Source organism: Gymnoscopelus braueri, assembly GCF_963280865.1.
Source record: "Gymnoscopelus braueri genome assembly, chromosome: 2".
Lineage (NCBI taxonomy): Eukaryota > Metazoa > Chordata > Actinopteri > Myctophiformes > Myctophidae > Gymnoscopelus > Gymnoscopelus braueri.
Window position 1 is genome coordinate 33,208,985 of NC_137604.1, and position 19,312 is coordinate 33,228,296.

Below are 19,312 nucleotides of genomic sequence, written 5' to 3' on the forward strand. Positions count from 1 at the left end.
TGTCACATGCATGTACACGCACACGCGCACACACACACACACACACACACACACACACACACACACACACACACACACACACACACACAAGAAACAAACACTCACAAATTATGACTATCATAATAGAATCAAGCCAAAACAGGTGTATGCGTATGAAGAGGATACATACCAACTGCAGCCAGGCATTTGTAATCAACACTTGGTTCTTTTCATCCTGGAGGGTAAGATAACAGAGGAAGGGTACAGAGAGAGAGAGAGAGAGGATAGCATAATGAGTTAAGTGGAGCGTAACTCCAAATATTTCCCTGGAGGAGGAAGAGTCTGGAAGAGTTGAGATAAGATTGAGAAACAGATAGGCCGTGAAATGTCTTCCTATTTATACAGTTTAGTCATTGTGATTGTGCATATGCAAAAACACAGATAAAACTTTGATACAAATTTGACAAGAAAATACATATAAAAACACATTGGACAGAATAGATGCAGCAGTCGAACAACAAACAAAGAAGCAGATCAAAGTTAACAATCACAAGCGACATGTCCCATCTCAATACCTAAAAATCCTCCAACGGAGCGAAACACTTCAATTTCAAGGTCTGTAGTTTGTTCTGTTTGTATGGGGTATAGTATAAAGGTTCACAAGAAGCTCAATGTAAATCATACTTCATAATGGCCAACAAGTGGTGGCTGGGGTGGTGGAGGGTAAGCAGTAGCGGCCTGAGACAACGCAGCAAGCAGTCAATGAGCAGCAAGGAAGAGGTCAGACTTCCCAGTTTAAATGGGGCACCCCATTAGTGAATTGTGTATGTGATTGGTTGAAAACGGGAGAGCGTGGAGCTACGGCCACGTCCACACAGAGACGTTTTTAAAAATGTCACAGAGTCATTTTCATAAAGTTTACTGTACACACCGAATTGTCTCAAGAAATGTGTGTGTCCACACGAAACCACTGAAAACACCACAAATCCACTGAAAACGCTGTAGTATATATGCCCGGCCTGTGGGTGGCGCTGTAAAGCTGCCACAAAGCTCCAAAAAGAGAGAAGAGTGCGATGTAAACACAAACAACAGGTCCACTTGTTGCTGACGGTGGTAGTGTAGGAGCAGTACATTTTGCTGTAAAAGCCCTATCGTGTTAAGTAGCTTCTGCAGCACAAACGCAAAGCTGACGGGGGCCGCCATGTTTGTTGTTGTTGGGTGGGGGGGTGGGGGGGTCGGTGCATGCGGGTTAAGCGAGAGGTGGAGCTATGGACTCAACGGTTCAGGAAAGATGCGTCTTTAGGTGTACACACGTAGACGCAAGGGTGGTGTCTTCAGAGTTATTCACTCTGGGACCCGGTTTAAGAAATGAGCGTCTTCACGCACCCAAAACGCCGGCTCCGTGTGGACGAAACGTCAAAACGATTAAAAACTTTTGCGGATACACCTAAAAACGTGGCCTTAGGCTGACCAGAAAGAGTTCCATGACATCTTCAAGCTAGCTCTTTCAAAGTCTAGTTTTGTGATGGTTCGGTTGTACTATCCTGTCAAAACCAGTGTGTCTTCTGTTTACCTCTCCCCTGTGTTTCTTTTTGGTTCTCTGTTTCTCTGTCTGTGTGTGTGTGTCTGTCTGGGCATGATGCAGCACTCCATTCCTCTGGAGCTGCCAATCAATCTGCACACCTGCAACCCATCTCCACTCACCAAGCTCCTATACTGTAGTTATATACCCCGGCTCTACACTCTAGTCTTCACAAGATCATTCAGTTCTCCAATTGGATATTAACAACACGGCCAAGTTCAACTTCTCTTTCAATATACGTTGCTTGAACTCTGTTAACACTCCATGTTTCAGTTTCCCTGTACCTGAGGTCCAGTTATTGTCTCTGCCTGACTGCCTCGCTCTGTGTCCCGCCCGCCTGCCAGTGTCTTACCAGCCTATTTTCCAAAATGACAGCTCGGCTCTCTCTGCCTTCCCCATGCACTCTACTGTCTGTGCTCATCATCTAACCACTTCACAAAAAAAACCTGTGTTTGCACAGTTGCAAGCAGTGTGACTGACTCCTGCTTTCTGGGTCCAAAACTAACTAAACCTAACAACCTTTTATTTATTTTTATTTTTTTGACAGATTCTCATGACTTTGAGTTCCAGCCTTGCAGATCTGGAAATCTCACTTGAATGAATGACCACCACCAACTAACAAAGGGTGGCAGTGAAACCATTTGTCCTACTAATTGGGGTATTGAAAGCCTTCACGGTGATTCATGTAATGATAATCAATATTCACCAGTGTGAGCATTAATGATTGTAATGTGTATCGGTTTGAACGAATGAAAAATTGTCTGGGGTGCCAGCCAGGCGTTTCACCTGACAAAATAATGTTCAGTCCTATCCGCTACATAAGGCTGAACATGGAAATCTTTGCAGATAGCGCCAAAATCTTCCCCACACACCCTATTCAATTCCACATCGTAACACACACACACAATAAATTGCACAATCGGTTGCAGTTTGCAAAAGTATATATTGATTGTTCAGCTCAGGTTAATTCACCACAGTTCAGTTCAAAGTTTCAAACAGGATTGCAACACAGTTCCCAGCTAGATCCAAGCACACAACAGTTCCAACATAGACAGACTGTTCGCAGACTGGTCCCCTCTGCTCTGTTTTGTCGGCAAGTGAGTTACTCACAGCCAGAATAAGCGTTCGCTTGGTTAATCCACGCTCCCCGAGGGTTTACTCCTTGTGATTGCAATGATCCACGGAGCCATGATAATGTAATGATTAATTATAATCATAGTAATTAATACATTATAATAATTATAATCATAGTAATTCATACATTATAATAATTATAATCATTATGTAAATTATAACATTTCTAATAAACAGGAAGGTCTTGGTTCATTGAACAGTTCATATACATTAATTTGAGGGCATTTCTCTTATGAATTTCTGACTTCCTTCTATTCCTTATAGCTTTGCTCTTGTGTGTCTTCAGCTTTTGTGCTTGAGGCATTCCTTGCCTCCAACAACCTTGGGACTAAAATAATATGATGAACTCAAATAGGTCAAACACTGTAGTTCATCATACAGGAGTAGCATGACAGAGCAGGTTGACCTACAAAGAAAGGAATTTATTTACTGGTCCCCAGGGGGGAGGAGGGGGTAATTTGTTTTACTGCTTCACCCAGCAGATGGCTGCTCAGATGGCTCAGATGAGTGCATGTTGGGGGAGCTGTTAAAAGGATCCCTGGCTAATAAGCCGTGTATGCCCTAATACACTATAATTGAACGCTATAATTAACATTTTAAATTAAAAACACCTTAAATATTTTCTTTATTTTAGAAATAGTTAATCTTTTACTCAAGGGAGCAAGTTGATGATGTCATTTGTCCATGTGTGGTCCAGCAATAAACAATCGTACTTAACCTAAACCAACTCAATACTTCCTAAGCTTAATATAAGCATTAAAACACTATTTTTATTAGCACATCCATCCCATCCATTCCATAATGCTGGACCACACATATGGACAGATGACATCATCAACTTGCGGCAGGCGTTTTATTTTGGAGTGGTGCCAGCCACTCCTACACTTGACCGTGTGTGTGGGTCCGTCCGTCCGTCCGTTTGAGCACAGCCTCAACAGCTGCAGCTGATTGCAACACAAGGATGCAACCAGTTACACGAATTCAAAGGCACCACTCTCTTCACACTGGGTGTGATTTTTTTTAAAATATTTTAGTTACAGAGGGCAATTATAATGTACTCAGGCATAATAAAGCTTATTAGACAGGGATCCTTTTAAGCCTAATGCATAATACACCATGACCTGAACAGATGAAATGTGTTCAGTTCGGCTGACTACAGACTACAATATATGACAATATGACATCATTCAGCCCATGGCTTCAGGTTCATTCTGTCAGCAGTGAAGCAAGGTACAAACACCCCTGAAATCTCTCTCTAGTGACCATTCATAAACACAACCTATCGCTAGAAAGGGCAAAACCTCCATACCTCCATCACAAACTCCCCACAGCGTGTTGCGATATCCAGGTATTAATGTAACCATCGCTTCTAGCAGTGCTGGCTGTTCCCCCCCCCCCGTTCTGTACCCACACTCCGCTACAGCTACTCAAGTGTATTATAGTCAACTTGTTCATGACAAGTCCTACTGCACCACAGACTGAGTCCAACATGCAAGTCTCATGGCTGTCATGGACGGGTCCATTTGGTTCCACTTGTACACTCCTCTGAGTTAAAGTAACACTGGGATTTCATTGTGTAGAGTGTTAGAACAAAAAGCTTAGGTGGGAGAAGTGCTTGTTTTGCAGAACCTTACAGTGACAGGGAACAACTTTACAGTTGTAGCTCTCCTGTTTGCAGAATGCAGACACATGCTGTGACAGTGTATGCATTGTCTCCCGTTTGCCTCTGCAAACAGCGTTAAATCTGACAGTCTGCAGGGATTGCATGGGTGATAACGACAACTCCTTGTCTTTCTCTCTATGGAGCAGTTTTCCTTTTAGGCGCGGCTCTGTAGGAAGCGAGCTGTCCTAGAGAAATGGATCAGTAGTAGTAGGCGTGTCTGTCTGTGTGTATAGGCTAACCTTGCAAACTGCTGGACCGATCAATGCCACATGTCTTGTGCACAGTGCAAGTAGCCCAAAGAAGTACCTCCATACATTTTCACATACTGTATGTTTTATGTTTTCAAATATTTAACTTTAATATAATAACTGTCATACCATTATTATACCCCATGACCCATCTTGTTTTTTGTTTGTTTGTTTATAACAATAAAGGAGGTTACACACCGGCGAATATGCGAATATACGCAAAAGTCGGACTCGTTCCGAATAATTAAAAGACGCTTTTTCGCTTTTTCGCTCCATGTAAGCTTGCATTGACTTTATAAGGTTTTTTTTTAAAAAACTATTATTCGCATGAAAAAAATCGCCCCGGTGTGTAAGGACCTTAACAGTTGTGGAATCAGTGACCTGCAATATCATTTTATTATGCTGGAACATCACCACATTGCTGGAACATTGCCCTTAGTTCTGGACAACCCACCGTGCAGAACAGATACATTTTAATTCTAAATCTAATCATAAAATCAATCCTCTCACTGACATTGAACTTCTGTCTCTCTGTCTCTCTGTGTCTCTCTCTCCCTTCTCTCTCTCTCTCTCTCTCTCTCTCTCTCTCTCTCTCTCTCTCTCTCGCTGCTGTTGTATCCTATTGACTCACCTGTCAGTGAGGAGCCCCCACCAGGAGGACGTAGAGCCTTCGTCCTACTCCTCCCGCCCAACACTCCTCGCTGACAGGTGCCGCCCCAGCCCGTAGAAATACGTGCAAATGACAATTGTCACCCTCCCGGCTTCCCTCCCCCAAACACGGACCACGGTGGATTCTAACCACAACCTCTGCGGTGGTGGGCGGGCACTTTACCACAGCGCCACAAGTGCGCTAAAATTGTTTTTTATTAATATTTTTAAAACATTTTAACAACACAAATCTTGTATGGGGGACCTTGGCACAAAATATTTTCAGATAGGGGTCCTCGGTCCAAATGATACATTTTGAAAGTCTGAGAACCAATGCAGTACAGCATTAGAATGCAAAGCAGACTCCCTATCCCTGAGAACACCTGTCACCTGATAGCACAGATGTATGGAACAATGGGTGTTCCAAGTATCACACATACACACACACACACACAGTGTTGCAACCCCGCAGGCTCCAGCACTGGTTTTTATGTCCTGTGCTGTTCATTACTTAAAGTCATGCTGTTCCCCCATCTCATTATGAGATTCAAAGTACCAACACTCGAGCATGCTGGCATTTCTCTCTCTCTCTCTCTCTCTCTCTCTCTCTCTCTCTCTCTCTCTCTCTCTCTCTCTCTCTCTCTCTCTCTCTCTCTCTCTCTCTCTCTCTCTCTCTCTCTCTCTCTCTCTAAAACAAAGCATTTTTTAAAAAAAATTATCAATCACACTGCTGTGTTGTATTTATGTAGAAGTAATGATATATTTTCTCATTTTCTTCCTCAAGAGGTGATAGAATCTCTTTCACCACCAGTGGGTGAACGAGTGGGTGGATTCACCCTGTATCTCTGGTCTCTTTCTCTCCATGATCCTTGCCATGTCTGCCTAAATGAGACGTTTTCTTTCTTTCTTTCTTTATCTTTTTGTCCTCAGCTCAACTTCAACTTCACTTTGTCACATAACGGGTTCATAGGTGTAAAAGAGCGGGTGACATTATTTTTGTACAAGCTACCCATGCAGTTGCATTAAATAATAATAAGAATAGAGGGAAAAAATATCAAATATCAAGACAAAACAATATCAAATATACATAAAGTCTGTACTCAGGAAAGTAAAGGTACCTCAGTCAGCCGTTTCCCTGCCCTAGAGTGCAAAACTGTGCAATGTGTGCAATGTGGTCATTTAAATTCCAGGGCCGGCTTTAGTTCACAGTCTGGCCCTATACAAACATGACTGACACAAGGAATTAACAATCAGTATAATGTATTATATCCCTTCAAGCATTGTCATACATCCATCCCCAACACATTACCCCACACAGGGAGGGCAGGCCTCCTGGCAGAGATTTGCCAGGAGGCCTGCCCTGAGCCCTTCCTTGGTGCAATCTTATCTCCTTCTGGCCTTTGTGACTATAGCTCCTCTTTATGTAGCCGTCTGTCAGCCTTCCATTGTGTGTGTGTGTGTGTGTGTGTGTGTGTGTGTGTGTGTGTGTGTGTGTGTGTGTGTGTGTGTGTGTGTGTGTGTGTGTGTGTGTGTGTGAGAGAGAGAGAGAGATCTCCCAGATTTCGTTGAGATGGCTGTGTTTAGTGCTTGACCTTTCCTTTGTGCTACACTGTCAGGATTTTGTGCACCTTCAATGGGTGGTATCACCTCTGTCCCCCCTCAATACAAGCACTCTAATCTCCTCATAAATCAACTCTGATGGCTTTTAGAGTGGCTGACAAGGACCCCACACAAGCAACAAAAGCTCCCTATCTGTACATTATTGTGACTTTTAAGATACACAGAAATCCTGTTTTGTCACATTAGAACGCCCGCCCAATAAAACTCAAGTTTGATGGTAAGCGAATTGGGTGTCAAATTGATTTTTCCAAAAGAATCCTATACTGAATGTTTTAGTGACACTGTGACTGAATAAGCATTGGGTTTTTATGGCATGGTGGGTGAAGAGGCCCAGCCGTCTGTCACAGTTCGGGCTTCGCCTCTCCTCCGGCCCCGCCCCCCCCCTCTCGTCACTAACTTTGTGCCTGTTTGTGAGTCAGTTTTGAGCCTTTGATTGTCCGCGGCTCTCGCGGCTGGTGGCCCTTGTGCCTAATGACTTTGCTTTATAATTATCTCCCAGCCGGTACCCTGTGCTTGGACATTGTATTGTTTGGTGTGCTACCTGTCCTGTGTGTTTTCCCTCTACGTTTGAGGGTTCTGTATTGTTCTACTGAAGTAAAGCCCTTTGTTTACCCGTTTCTCTTTGTCGTGTCCTGCGTTTGGGTCCTACCCTGTTCCACCCAGTCCACACCGTGACAGAATGTCCAAGCCATACTCGGACCCAGCGGGACACGCGTCCGTCGCCTGCCAGACCGATGGCTTCGGGCTCGGTCGGCCTGCCCTGGAGGACAGGTTAGATTTGATAATGGACATGTTAAACTGCATGGACTCGCGCCTGCTCCACATGGAGACCACGCTGGCCGGCGGACCAGCGTTCCATGCTGGTCCGGACCCAGGACATCTGGGAGCGGGTCATCCAGGGGTCGGGTCCGCCTCAGCGTTCTGGAGTGGCGATGTCGATCCGCTCCAGCGCGCGCGCCACGTGCGGCGGCTCGTCCAGCGAGCCGAGTTCGGGCGTGCATCCCGTGGCATCTTCTTCCTCGGAGGCGTCGCTCTCCTCGTCCTCAACAGCTCCACGGGAGTGGTCTCCTCCCCGTCCTCGGATCCGCGAGAAGGTTCGCCGTCCAAGGTCTCTGTCGGCGGAGAGTGGCCACTTCCCCCGCGAGCGGGAGAGAGCCCCGCGTCGGCGGGTCGTCCCGACGCGCCACCGCTCCACCCCTCGTCCGTGTCCTGTCCCTGCCGTGCCACCTCGTCAGATCCATGTTCCGGCCGTGTCACTTGGTCCATGTTCTGCCCCGTCGATGCCATCTGTTCCGTCTCCCGGGTGGGAGGTCCCGCCGGAGCCACTCGCCGCCGCGCTCGGGTCCCCGAGCGAGGGGGAGACGGAGAAGGAACGGCGGAGCCGTTTAGGTCTCTGTTTCTACTGTGGCGTGGGGGACCACCACATTAACAACTGCCTGGTGAGGCCCCCACGTCCCAAGAAGTGAAGAGAGTTAAGTTCTTGTTTTGTTTTGTTCTGCGCCTTTTCTTAAGGTAGTTTTTCGTTCAGTTTTGGTTTTGGCTCACTTCCTCTGCCTCCTGTTTTTCCTCCTGTCTTCTCTTTCCTCCTGTCCTGTCTCCAGCTCCTGTTTCGCCCCGGGTCGGCGGCGGCGAACGACGGGCGGCCCGCCGGGACGTCCGAACCTGGACGTGCACCGCCAGTATCCAGGTGCATCCAGGTTAGCACCTTAATCACATCATTGGTGATGCGTAGGCAAGATATATGCGTATCACATATAGCCCAATGTAAAAGGAAAGCAATTCTCCCACTGCAGTTAGCCTGAAGAAATGTTTTAAATTTACATTTTAAGATTATTACAATCATGTAACCAACTGTCTGAACGACTTTTCAATTGCACAGGGAAGCCACAATGTTTTCTTATTATTATTTGTACTTGTATAGTTCTTGTTTTAGAATACTGTGTTTTTCCAAGTCTACTACATCAATTATACATATTGTATTTGTTAAGGTTTTATTACAATACAGCAGAACATTATAGCCAGTCTGTGTCAGGGTAAATATAGTGTTAATGAGCCACTTGCCTTGCATTTACCATATAAACCTGTTTGTGCATACCCGCGTGTGGGTGTGCTCAGGATATTTTATTGTATTGTGTTCAGTCCAAATTATCTTGGGTTATGTACACATTATAACATTAACATTATATTCCCAATTTGTCATGATCCTTTCTTCTTATAATGTTCTTAACTTCCTTTCTTTATTTCTGCTTTGAATTATCTAAGCATTCCTATGAATGTTATTATGTATGCAAGGCAATTAAAATCATCAATGTTCATTTATCCATTCGTACTTCTAATCAGTTAAATGAAACATTCAGGATTGTACAGTGTGTGGAACGGTATATAGTGTGATAGGGAGTCAGTGGCCCTCATTTATCAAACTTGCGCAGAGCAAAAAGGTGGTGTACGGTCATTTCAACGCAATTCTCTGCATTTATGAATCTGTTGTCAATTTGCTCAAATCTCACATCAAGTCTCAGCTCATGTATGCAAATGTTTCATCACCATTATACAACAGGTGGTTCCGACCAAGCAATCTGATTGACTCAAACGAGCATGACAGCACACCTAATCCAAACATAAAAATCAGCTGTGCTGATCAGACGGAGTCTCGCAGAGCAGAGCCGGCTAAGTGGATATAGGCTAGCAGTTTGCATGGGAAGCATGCGGCCGTAGTAGCTAAATCTGGCATTAAAACAATTAATTCCCATTGAATATCACCACACACTCGTCAATTCGTCAATGGCAGTGTGAGCCTCGGGCAAAATGATGAGTGTACTCGTCAGTGGCAGTCAATGAGTGAAGACTGTGGTGTGGTTGTATTTTTGTTATATTTGTGTTATATTTTCTTATTGGATGTGTGAGGACACGCAAATGATTGGCGAGTGTGCTGTGTATGCAAATATTTCTGTTTGAGGACACAGAGATGATTGATGGGCTAACTTCCCACCTTTTTTGGCCGTACTTTGTGAGCCCATCGTGAGCTGATTCCTGTGATCAGATCAGATCTGGTTTGGTTTCAATGTTAGATGAATAAACGAGGACCTGACAGTGCCTGTATAAGAATGGGGGTCTGTGCCTATTCTGCCTAATGAGGTGGTAACCAGACCTATGCATGTATGTATGTCATTCCCTTTGAAGAGCAGAGCACTGACTGTGGGTATGACCTGCCCCAGTTCCCTGGCTCAAGAGTTACCCAGGACCAGATGGAGTCTGAGGTCACACCGTACCGCCATCTACATTATTCACCAGGAACCAGAAGCCCTCTCACACATGAACATGCACACACGCCCCCACGCACACACACACTCACAAACACAAACATGCCTGCATGCACACACGCACAAACATGCCTGCATGCACACACACACGCCCCCGCGCGCACGCACACGCACACACACACACACACACACACACACACACACACACACACACACACACACACACACACACACACACACACACACTTACATTATTCACAGCTGCCCAGTAAACAATAACCCATGTGATGTGACCTTGCTGGCTTATCCGTTGTGAATTTAGTCAGCAGGCAATGTAGATGTGATATATAAATACACTAAATGGATTAAACATTTTATTTTGACGTCTATCCACTTTGCATTTTTCACTTCTTTGTTGGATAACTACAAGGAAACTTGTAGTTATCAAGGGAACTGAAGAAGCTTGACACTATATTATCTGCTCTTCTTGCAGGTCACTGCCACAGACACACACGCATCAATAAAGCGGGCGCCCCACACCAGCGTACGAGGATGTACTTAATAAAGATGTTTTAGCCAGATTCATGGAGAATCGAAATGACTGGATATGCTGCTGGAGGGCTCATCCGAGGACAACCTACAGTCGCAATATACAGAGACCAGAGAAATGTCCAAATACACACACACACAAGACACACATATAGACCAAAGGGAGGCTGGCATAAGAGAATACAGCAGCTCCCACAGCTGCTGTGAGGCTTGTGAACTGATGGGAGGTCATGTGTACAGAGTTTCACAGCTTCACAGTCATATCCGATGGGCCCCCAGGGATCTGGGGCCATATGCAGCTGCATCACACCGAGCCCAGGTTAGAGACAGTAGCAGAGGCAGTTGGTTTTGAGCTAAGTCACGAGAAGCAAGAATTCCTCCAAAAAGTTTACAAAGCCACGCACATCCAGACGATAAAGTCCCAGGTGCCGGGTGGAAGAACAGCACACTGGATCATGCTCCCATGGATATTTATTCTATTACTGTATCACCAAAGGTGATGTTTCGAGCATCTAGCTTTTCCCCAGACACCTCAGACAATGAAACATGTTTCATTGCTCTGAGGGAGAGCTAGACGCTCGAAACATCGTGTTTCTATATATATATATGCAGTATGCGCTGCAGGAGGCTAGAGCAGATGAATAATACACTGGGAAACATATGCAGCATTCCAACATCAAGCTTTTAACACCATGTTCTTATCATGAACAGGGCACACAGCTTATGACAAGAGTCTGACAACCCCGGCTCAGAACTGCAACAGGGTGTCAGTTTGGTTTTTTTGGATGAGTGCTCATGTGCGGGTCATGGATCATGTGTGGGTTTTTGTAGAGGATGGGTGCACGCACGGGGAGAGAAGAGAAAGGAGAAACACAAGGCAAACATTATGGCCACCATCTAAGACAGAACGTGAACAAGAGCTGGCAGATCTGACAGTGAACCTATTAAAATTAGCATCGATTGAAGTGCTGATTATTAGTCATGACATAGAATGCAAATTCAGCAATGAGAACTAACCAAATGGACCGTAAGCTCTCAAGAGTTAAATGAACACTGAGGATTTTACTAGCGCTGCAGAAAGGAAGGGAAGCAGACTGTGTGTGACCACACATGCCGTGACAGAAAGTGAAACTTTTAATCGGGACAGAAAGGAAGGTCAAAGAGAAGAGAGAGAGAGAGAGAGAGAGAGAGAGAGAGAGAGAAAAAGACGCATCACACTGAAATTGAATTGTCTTGTCCAGTGAAAGGACAGAACCAGTGACTGAAGTGACTGTAATGAGAAACGAAGGAGGGGGAGAAGTAAGCAAAGGATAGTGGCTTTCTCACAGCCACTTGGATGAGTATACAAAGTACACTGTAGTCACAGCAAAAAATGCCAAATACGTGCAACTGAAAATCACATAGAATCACATAATACACAGTAAAATCCTCAGCGTTCATTTAACTCTGATAGTGTACAAATGTAACCAAATGGACCCATACGGGTCCATTTGGTTACATTTGTACACTATCATAGTTACAAATGAATGAATTAACACCAAGAATTTCCCTATGTAAGAACGCTCAAGAAAACACTCTCTCTGTATCTTCTTCCCATCTCTCTTTATTTCTCTACAAAGCCATTTACGCACACCTTTACACACACAAATACACGGCATAATATGACTCACCACATCAATGATCTGTAGCAACGTGAGGCCCAGTTCCACCACTATGGCTGCCGAGTCATTCTGGACGGGTCTCTCCAGCCGGTTATAGTTCTTCATCAGGTCTTTGTAGAGCTTCCTCTGGTGCACTCCTCCTTCACAACCTGGAAGAGGACGAGGAATGATAGAGAGAAAGAGAGGGATAGAATCAGAATCCGTTTTATTGTCACATCACAGGTTCACAGGTGCAAATCAGTGGGTGGAATTAGTTTTCCATCATTTTGTTGTTTTCAGGAAAGAAATAAAGATATCTACATATTTATTTGCAGTACATAAAAAGCAGCAGGTATGTACATGAGGTTAGACATAAGGTGCAAAAGGTGCAAGATAGTGGAAAGATTGTGAAGTAAGAGGGTAAGATGGAAAAAGAGAAGATATAAGGAGAGGCAGGAGACAGAGGGAGAGAAGGAGGGACAGAGAGTTGAATAGGTGAGAAGCTCTCACCTAAAGCAGGAGGTGAAAAAGGGGGGAGACGGAGATAAAGGGATCCAAGAGAAGGCGAGGATGAGAACAAAAGGGAAGAGAAAGAGAAAAGAGAGAGGATGGTTTTAAAAAGGAAGGGAGGCGGTGAAGAAGTGAGCAGAGGGAACAGGAGAGGAAAAAAACAGGTAGAAAGAAGGAAGAGAGAGATAGGACAAAAAGGCTGAGATGGAAGGAATGCAAAGGAGCAGAGGGAGGCATAAGACAGGAAAAACCAGTCACAAGAGATCCAAAGCTTACTGTGCCGTTCATTTTAAACGGACAATTAACATATATTAACCCATATATTAGAATATTTTACTATGTATTCTCCAGACATTTAAATCGTGGTCATATAATCAGACCCTGTTTCATATCTACGGCAATTATTCCACGATGCTCACACATCGGCCCCTGTCCCTAAGGAAAAGCAGTGAAGATACGATATGCTGAACTTATTATGGGCATAATATTAACAACGCAGTAATTATGTAGACTGCGCTTTGCTTTTGTCTCGCCGGTATCCATTAAGTCTCATTAATTGGTTGGCAAAGAAGGAAAGTCTTTAACATGAATAAATATCCCCAAGAACAGACATGGGTCAGTGGTCCGGACCGCCGGTGTAGCGGTCTGGGCACCTAGGCGGCCTTTGCTGCGTGTCATTCCCCATCTCTCTCTCCCCCGTTTCCTGTCTAACACACTTCGCTTCACTATCAATAGAGGCATAAAAAGCCCAAAAATAAATATTTTAAAAAAGAAAATGGGGGGGTCCCCACATGATTTTCTTTTTTTTTTGGGGGGGGGGGGGGGGGGGGGTCCCGGCCCAGATGACAGTGAGTGAAGTGACAATTTAAGGACTTTTAAGAACTTTTTAATACCTAAAATAAAAAAGGAGAAAAAAATAAAAAGACCATTACTGCATCATAAGTAATAAACAAACTATAGCCTACAATAAAAACTGGTCAAACATTGGCCAAATTGTCAAATAATATAAGAAAGAGGCAAACATTTTGAAGATGATCTACAAGCTCACAACGGCTCGCAACACGAGGCGTTGTGAGCTTGTAGATCAGCTATTTTCACAATGTTTATTTGTGGAACCGAGTCAAACTAAATGTAATGCCTCAACTTCTACAATTCCAATTGCTTGTCATGGTGGGGGGTCCCCAGTTCAAATATGATTATTTTGGGGGGTCGCAGCCTGAAAAGGTTGAGAACCACTGTCCTAGGGGAGTTGAATTGATTTTTTTCTCTTGCTAAACACTTTTACAAACACATTGGAGAAGAACCCCCCCCTCTCTCTCTCCCTCTCTCTCTCTCTTGCTTGCTCTTGGCCCCTGTCACTTTCAGTGCCATTTTGCCTGTTTTTCACTTTCACAAAAAAACTATATTATGATTATCATCATTGTTACAATAATAATTAATACATCAATAATAATAATAATAATATTCAGTTGTGCACTTTACTGACATGCCTTGAAAGAGATGACAATTGGTAGATATTTCATTTCCAATTAAAACCTTGTCATTATTCCCTTGGATATGAAACATGCAGTTGGCATAAAAATAAGCCCAGAAAATAGTGTCCTTTGTGAAATTGCCAGGGGCAAATTTATGCAGATTGTCTGATACATAACTCAACATTGCATTCTGAGAGGATAGCAATTGTTGTAACATATCAATCTGTGACCATAATGTGAGATAGATAGATGTATTAACATGTATTTATAGAGGGTAGGTTGACTGAACTGTTGCTACTGTAGGGCTATCCTAGACTGAAGAAGTCATAGGAATTTGTCAACTAATTGATTACTTGATCTCAAATCTGTAAAATTGTTTGACACATACATTTGCGCTGAAACTAGCCATTTCAGGTCGGTGAGGTTGAGAAATTCACAATCTGATGATGATTTCACAATGGCTACTAGTTATCGGCCTATTATAGACGGGTAGAATTTAAGGGTTAAAGTATATCTAGAGTTTACAAGAGATGTGCTCATTGAATTTCAACAATTAAAAAATGAAAAAAATGAAAAAAGCTAGAGCACATCCACCTGAATGAGATGACGTAGACATAGATATGGTAAATTCTTTATTAGTCCGTAGAGTTCTCACAGTTTTATGTCAGGGACCCCCAAATCTATATGTATTATGGCACGGACCTCCATTTGAAAATATTATGTGCGAGGGACCCCCATAAGAGAAGATGGATGTTGTTACAAATGTTCAAAATCATTCAAATTGTGTCTCTTTTTCAAGATTTTTCAAGATAAAAAAAAAAAAGAAAAAAAATAGCCGAAGTATGAAATGGGGTTAAAATGTTTCTAATTTTGCTGGGGACCCCCTGGAACCCGCTGAAGGACCCCTGGGGGTCCCCTGACCCCACTTTGAGAACCACTGCCATAGAGGAAATTATTGTTGCGCCATGCACCCATCAGGAACACAAAACACAAACAAACAGATGTAATTTTGTTCAGTAACAATGAGTTCATGCAACCTCCACACAGGAAGCTGTGAGCCGTGGGGCAACAGTGCTAACTAATGAGCCACACTGTCAGCGATGGAGATGATGAGACAAACAACACTAAGATGATGATGGGTTTCTTTTCTCCTACAGACACAGAACACAATTACAGAAATAAGCTTGAGCTTTTCTTTTCACTGCATTTAGAATTAGAAGATATTAACCCATTAAGACCTGAAGCCGATTCTACAAATGTCTTCTAAATCCCAACAGTATTCAGAAGAAAAAAAAATGTTTCTATATCAGTGGTTCTCAAACTTTTTCATGCCAAGGACCCCCAAAATTAAATGCATTTGGCCACCAACCCCCATCTCAAAATATTTAGTTCCAGGGACCCCCAGGGAAAGCAAAGATTTGAGTTAAAAATGTTCGCTTTAAAACAATATGTATTCAAAGATTTGCACACTTTTACGATTTAAAAAAAATAGCAGATATTTTATTAACAATGCTTTTTAGCTAAAATCAAAACATTACACAGATGCGTTCCCGGTCTTAATTGGTTAAACTCAAATACATCCATCCTTCAAAAGAAACCGTACAAATATATACTGTAACATCATAATTAGTTTCACTCTCACCCTGAAAGTTATCTCCTCTAAACCCTTATATTCCTAGTGACTTTTTGTCCAAATTGAATCATGTCTGAACTCTGAGCAATAACAGAGTGACAGCCTGAACCCGAACACGCCAATAAAGACTGAATGGCTGACTGCTAGTCTAATGAGCCAAGAATAAACAAAGGAGGTGACTGGCATTGTTTGTGTGGATGCAGAGCCTCGACGGAGCACCTCTCAATCGTGAGACCATAAATCTACATAATGTGATGAGTTCATGACTCGTCACATTCTCAACCGAGGTGAGCCAAAACAAACTGAGAAAAGAATTGTCTAAACAGCACAGGTCCGATTCACACACCCAGAAAGATGATCCAACAAAAGGATGGATACTGTAGACTACAGATAGCCTGGTAAACCCTCCGTCCGGAAATCTCATTTCCATTTGATTTCAGGAGTGGGTCTGGCCTGATCGCCCATTCTGCAATATTGGCTGTGTACACCAAATGGACGAGCCTATCAGCTTCGTCGCACATCGTTCTGTGATTGACAGCGACAGTTGGCCAATCAAGTGGCGAGTTCGAGTGAGCCCGAATGGCACCGAGTGCAGCCTGAATGCAGCCGACAAAACACGAACGGCAGCCATCTTTTCTGTCCGCTATTTTCTCCGCTGTTTTTTTACTTCAAAAAGCTCTCAAACTTCTATTTTGAGGCACGGAATTTACTTATAAGATATCGTTTGGATAGAATTTAGTTGTTTAACTTCATATATGTGGTCAATTAATCATGACAGAGCCTATTTAAAAATAAAAATTTAGAGAACCGGTAGGCAGTGACACGCATGTATCCGAATAAGGAAACCCATTTTGGGCATGGCCGTCTCAAAAGTCCCGTTGCGTCACATTAGTCTGGTGAACTGCTGATTGGCTGAAGGGGAAAAACGATCATTGTCTGAAGGGGTTGTCAGTCAACGGTATTACTCCCGCCCAACTCCAGCCCACAGCCAATATTGCAGAATGGGCGATCAGGCCAGACTCACTCCTGAAATCAAATGGAAAGGATATTTCCGGAGGGAGGGTTTACCAGGCTATACTACAGATGGATAATAGAAAGAAACTCTGGGAGGTGAAACACCAAAGAAAAGCCTGTCAGAGAAGACCTCTCCTCTCTGATGTGAAAACATCAATTGATATGGCATAACCTTTGTAGTGTTACCAGGTAGTGTTTTGAACAGTGGTGGAAGAAGTACTCAGATATTTTACTTAAGTAAAGTACCAAATGTTAAAGTAATTTTTTTTTGAGAATAGCAAATCCACAAGCTCACAATGCGTCGCGATGCGACGCGCTGCGACGCGCTGTGACGCGCTGTGAGCGTGTAGATTATGCAATTATGTACTTACACCACTGGTTTTGAAATGCAATTATGTATTCACCATATCACCTGATTGCTTCCAATGTATTGTTCTCAGCCCCTGGAAAACATTATGCAGATGCAGCAGTCCTTTTTTTTTTTTTTTACAAAAGGTCCTTCCAAACCTTTCACCTTAGACTTTCAGCACTGCAAACTACACAGTAAAGTAAACAATGCTGTCAGCACTTATTTCTCCCAAAACTCACTAGTCCCACACACTTCACAGCCTCAGTGCTCAACATGGCAGAGAGGCATAACAGTATATACTTCTTAAGCTTCTTTGACAGACTGAGCTAATAACATGGAGAGGAATGTGGGCTACAGTACGTTGCCCATCGATTCTTAGCTGCCTTGACTTATTCGAGTGCATCTGCCCTCCAGGCAGTGTGTCTGTTTGGTACAATGGCCTTTGCATCAGTGCAGGAGAAGGACTACAGTGCACATTTGTCTGTGCTACGTACAGTATGTCCCATCTTGTGGTGCTTCATGTGAGTACTAGTTAAAAGAAGTGTTATGTAATCTCCCTTACTGTCACTCTTTGTGGAATGTACAGTATGCTTGAAGATTTATATATCTTTAATTAACCCATTAAGGCCGGGAAAGCGTCTATGTAACCACTTTAACCATATTGTATACATTGGCTATTGAAAAATAGCAGATATACAAGCTCATAGCGCGATAGATTTTTTGGGGGCAAATATTTGAATATTTATTCTTTAAAGCAAATGTTTTTAACTAAAATCTGGAACAAAATATTTTGAGATGAGGGGGTCAGCGGCCAAATACATATCATTTTTGGGGTCCTTGCCATGAAAAAGTTTGAGCACCACTGACATTATAGCAACATAGGTTTTTTTTTCCAGAAAACTGTTGTAGAATCGGCCTCAGGTCTTAATGGGTTAAGGGTATACAGGCATACGCTCAAGCAGACAGTTGTACGCAAACAGACAGTAGTCACACACAATGCTATGGCAAAGATCTCGCCTCAAACTAAGCTCGTGATCTCATACAGGTCCAAGAGATTCCTTCTGTGGAGCTACTAGTTCAGGTCAGATTTCCCTAAATCTTAACCCTGAAGGCATATTTTGTTAATTTATGGCTAATCTCTCAAGACAGATTCTGCACAATAAAATAAAATAAAGAATGGGTTCCCAGATAGATTTATGGCATACATGTTTTTAGGGGTATTAAGGGGTGCCGTAACAGTGTTTCCTAGACAATGGGCTAAGACCCATTTTTATGGGTCGTGAGTAAAATATGCAATTATATACAGTACTATAGCATAGTATATTTCTGACACCATAGTATAGTATGGCCCATTTCTGATAACAGCTTAACATTACTTTAAATGCTGTCTAGAAAGCAACACGTTTGTATAGGCAATAGGCATGGATTTGTGTGGATATCTCTAGAGTTGAGCAGAACGTTCTATTTATCTGATATTAAATCACCTAAAGTGATTTGTTATGGAGACGTGAGATGTGTATGTTTGTCGTCTTAGAGGAAGACTGGAGGATTACTGTCTTATAATGTGCTTCTTGTGGCCCTAAAGGCAGAACCATCTCCTCCCCTCTTTTCATGCCTCTTCACACTTGTTGCCTTGCAGTGAGTTTGCAAGCACAATGTGTGTGCACGTGTGCACACTCGCATGTGCAATTGTGCATGCTTGTGTGTGAGCTTGTCTACTGACCATAGCTGCAGCTAATAGGGAGATGAATAGATAAACAAACAAAAAAACTCCATCTCTCCCTCTATCACGACTAGACATCAAAATCCAGGCTTTTTATGAGTTGGCTGAGGAGTGACTTCACAGCATGCCTAAGGGCATCTGTGTTCTTTGTTAGACATTGTGTTACAAGTGTAGTATAGTTGTTGCTCACCTTTATTATTATATAGAGCAACTAAAGCTTTGGCACTCCTCCCACAGTTTTTGTGGCACACACGGGTCAAATACACCGGCTTCATCAGTGTGCTT

At 43.2% G+C, this 19,312-nt stretch overlaps 1 pseudogene across 1 annotated transcript in view; it reads right to left on the reverse strand.

Moving 5' to 3' along the window:
* The window catches only part of LOC308095155 (neuronal acetylcholine receptor subunit alpha-7-like), a 59,825-nt pseudogene that overhangs the window by 40,342 nt on the left and 171 nt on the right, over positions 1–19,312 (reverse strand). The window contains exons 2-4 of the transcript in view: positions 15,388–15,459; positions 12,354–12,493; positions 170–214 (exon numbers count right to left, since the gene is read on the reverse strand). The product of the transcript in view is annotated as a neuronal acetylcholine receptor subunit alpha-7-like (transcript). The remainder of the gene's footprint in view (positions 1–169; positions 215–12,353; positions 12,494–15,387; positions 15,460–19,312) is intronic.